The sequence below is a fragment of the Crocuta crocuta genome, unplaced genomic scaffold (genome assembly GCF_008692635.1).
Source record: "Crocuta crocuta isolate KB4526 unplaced genomic scaffold, BGI_CrCroc_1.0 scaffold267, whole genome shotgun sequence".
NCBI classification, from domain to species: domain Eukaryota; kingdom Metazoa; phylum Chordata; class Mammalia; order Carnivora; family Hyaenidae; genus Crocuta; species Crocuta crocuta.
This window is the reverse complement of record NW_027531899.1, coordinates 4,782,416-4,786,455: the sequence shown is the minus strand read 5'-3', so window position 1 is coordinate 4,786,455 and position 4,040 is coordinate 4,782,416. Positions and strand designations below refer to the sequence as shown.

Here is a 4,040-nt window from a genome sequence, read left to right as displayed (position 1 = left end):
TCGGATTCTGTGTCTCCCTCTCTCTCTGTTGCTCTCCAGCTTATACTCTGTCTCTCTCCCTCTCTCAAAAATAAATAAAACATTAAAAATTTTTTTTTAACTTGAGGAAAAGATATGTTAAAGGGCTTCACAAATACGAAGCACAATCAAAAGCAATTTTTCCTAGATTCAGGGCTCAGGTCTGAATCCTTAAACTTCCCACCATCAACAAGACACCAGTTGTGAATGTTCTTTTTGGAAGCTCCAGTGAGCTCATATCATGCCAGGAGCAGGTGCCTCTCAGCCAGCGCCGGACAGGAGAGGCTTGGGATGTTTGCACCGATGCAAAACTCAGTATATTGTTGGCTCTTTCTGCCAGTGTGCTTACAGTGTGCAGTCCACCAGGTCCTGAGCCGCTTCTGGTCCAGCAGTAGTGAAAAGTGTATCCGGTTCATCTTTGTGAAGAACTAAACTCTAGTACCATCACCTCTTACATAGAAATTTTCAGACAGACGCTGACCTTTCTTTTTTTTAATGCTAATTTATTGATTGATTGATTTTTAGTGATTTTTAAATGTTTACTTATTTTTGAGAGAGAGAAAGAGGTGGCGCGTGAGCCAGGGAGGGGCAGAGAGAGGGAGACACAGAATCTAAAGCAGGCTGCAGACTCTGAGCGGCAGACTCAGAGCCCAACGAGCAGTTAGAATCCCTAAACCATGAGATCATGACCTGAGCCGAAGTCAGACGCTAAACCAACCGAGCCACCCAGGGGCCCCTGCCCTGACCTTTTTTAAGCCCAAGCTGAGCCATGTCATAGCGGCCATAATCTCGAAGAAACATCATCCCTCCGGGGCCCAGAAGCCTGCTCAGCCTGTTGAGAGCCTCCTGCATCTGGAAGAACTGCTGAACGAACAAAGACGATCTCAAGACTGGCCGTGGGCACTGGGTGACTCTGATCTTCACCGCCCGGATCGTGAACAAAGGCAAAACACCGGCAAGGATCCTGTGCTAAATTTGTCTGAGCCAGTTCTACAGCCGTGGGAGAAAAATCGCAGCAATAAACAGGGTCCTGGGTCCCTGTTGGTCTGTAAAATCAGGAAGACCTTGTCTCCTACACCACAGCCGATCTCGAGTATTTGGGAGGTGGCTGAGGGACAAGGCAGCTCATCAGCACAGGTTCCCAGGAGATGGAGTTTCTGAGTTACATTTCCTTCAGCGGGAGCCGTCTGTGCTTTATGCCCAAGACTACCTGAAGAACACTTGTGTTGGGTATTTTTTGGGTAAATACCCAGGAGTGCGATTCCTGGATCACATGGTAATTATATTTTTAATTTTTTAAAATTTAAATTAAAGTTAGTTAACATACAGTGTAGTCTTGGCTTCAAGAGTAGAACCCAGTGATTCATCTCTTACATATAACACCCAGGGCTCATCCCAAAAAGCGCCCTCCTTAATGCCCGTCACCCACTTACCCATCCCCACCCACCTCCCCTGTAGCAACCTTCAGTTTGTTCTCTGTATTTAAGTCTTTTATGGTTTGCCTCCCTCTCTGTTTTTACCTTATTTTTCCTTCCCTTCCCTTACATCCAGTTGTTGAGCTTCTTAAATTCCACGTATACGTGAAATCATATGATATCTTTCTCCCGGTTACACTCTAGTTCCATCCGCGTTGTCGCAAATGGCAAGATTTCATTCTTTTTTACTGCTGAGTAGTATTCCATTGTGTATATGTACCATATCTTCTTTATCTATGTCTATCATCTGAGGAATGGACATATTTTTAGTTTTTTGAGGAACCTCCATTCTGTTCTCCAGAGGGGCTGCACCAGTTTGCACTCCCACCAACAGTGCGTGAGGGTTCCCTTTCTTCCGCATCTTCGCCAACACTTGTTGTTTTTTGTGTTTTTGATTTTAGCCAATCTGACTGGTGTGGGGTGATATTTTGTTGTGATTTTGATTTGCATTTGCCTGATGATCAGTGACGCTGAGCATCTTTTCCTGTGTCTGTTGGCCATCTGGATGTCTTCTTTGAAGAAAATGACTGTTCGTGTCTTCTAATGCCTCCTCGTGATTGGTTGTTTTCAAAGGATTACTATTTCCTCCTCAGTCATTCTTTCCATTGCCTTTCAAGTATCAAAAAACAACCTTCACATTTTTCATGAAACTTGATCCTCAAGGTGGTTGGGCCTGATGCCTTATCATTTGTAGTGTAGAAATAGTACTTCTCAGGTTACTTTTAAAATTTCCCTAGGGGCTTATACCTCTTTTTAGGTTTCCTCTCTCTTTTTCAGCCTATCTTTGTAAATTATAGATCCAAGATTAATGTTTGGCATTCGTATTTTTAATTTATTGGTGTATCGTATACATCTTTAAATAACTTTGTTTTGATGCCATCTTAGGAGATGAAGGACAGCGATACTAATATCCAGATATCTGACGGGGCACCTGCGTGGCTCAGTCGGTTAAGCGTCCGACTTCGACTCAGGTCATGGTCTCACAGTTCTTGGGTTCGAGCCCCGCGTCAGGCTCTGTGCTAACAGCTCAGAGCCTGGAGCCTACTTTGGATTCTGTGTCTCCCTCTCTCTCTGCCCCTCCCCTGCTCACACTCTGTTTCTCTCTCTCAAAAATAAATACACATTAAAAAAAATATCTGGGTGTCTGAACTCAGGCACTGGTTGCATTCCTGGCTCCGCTGGTTGTTGGCTTATCTCAGCCTCTGCAGACCTTGCCCACAAAGAGCCTGCAGTGAGCTTTCAGAAAAAAAATGTATATAAAGCCATCAAGTGGCTGTCTAGTTTAGGTGAAGAGTGTACCTGATGTTGGTTCTTTCAAAACACGGATCTCTCTTTTACGAACGTCCTTGACCACGACTCCCTCAAATGATAGCGGCATCTGTTCGGGCTCCACGCCTATGACAGTGTCCCAGACTGGAAAACCCCAAGCGACATACCAGCATTGCATGGCTTCTCGATGTCCTCTCCAAAAGCTCAGCCCGACCATGCCATGCTCACCGGGACCAGTCTCTCAGGTTCCAGCCCCTGAGGATTAAATGGAGTCAGCAAGCTATTCACCAGTATTCTGTATCTTACTCTTCCCTCTTGTATAACTCAGCCACAGCACATGCATATCCCCTCAGTCAACTAGCCATTTTCTTATAACCTCTGAGGTGCCTTTCCCTTAACATGAGACCATGCAAAGCTAGGGTAATTCAGCCATCTGGCAGGATTAGACTTTGGGTTTAGTTTTCAGAAATCTCAACTCAGGAGCTAAGGGTGATAAGGATTTCTCTTAGGATAGTCATGAAAAGCTTTCTATTCCTTACCTTGACTTTGAGCTGAGAAGTTAACACCCTGAGCTCATTTTCCTTCTGCACTTAAAAGCAACCAACCGGGGTGCCTGGGGGGGCTCAGTTGGTTAAGCATTGACTCTTTTTTTCTTTTTAAAAAATTTTTTTAAAATGTTTGCTTATTTTTGAGAGAGAGAGAGAGAGAGAGAGAGAATGTGTGTGTGCACCCACAAGCATGTGAGCAAGGGAGAGGCAGAGAGAGAGGGAGACACAGAATCCAAAGCAGGCTCCAAACTCTGATCTGTAAGCACAGAGCCCATTACAAGGCTCGAACCCATGAACCTTGAGATCATAACCTGAGCCGAACTTGAACACTTAACTGACTGAGCCACCCAGGCACCCCAAGCATCCAATTCTTGATGTCAGCTCAGGTCATGGTCCCCTGGTTCATGAGATGGAGCCCGGCGTTGGGCTGTGCACTGACAGTGCGGAGCCTGCTTGGGATTCTCGGCCTCTGCCCCTCTCTCACTCGTGCTCTCTCTCTTTCTCACTCTAAAAACAAATAAATACACTAAAAAAAAAAGCAACCAATCAGCCTCATTATACTCCTTTTAAATTTTTCATTAAAATGGCAACAACTACCCGGTCATCCAGAACTCTACCTTGGAGGCACCTCATTACAGGTGTCGGTCGGGTTGGTCTCAGCCTGTCAAAGGTGATGTTCCCAGCCGGGAATACCTGGCTGCTCGCCAGGCCCATATCACAGACGTTCCCC

The 4,040-nt window shown here is 45.3% G+C and overlaps 1 pseudogene; it reads right to left on the bottom strand.

The window, feature by feature from the left end:
• Positions 1–279: 279 nt before the first annotated feature.
• On the bottom strand, positions 280–2,871 carry LOC144239580 (tRNA N(3)-cytidine methyltransferase METTL2A-like; annotated as a pseudogene).
• Between the last annotated feature and the right edge of the window lie 1,169 nt (positions 2,872–4,040).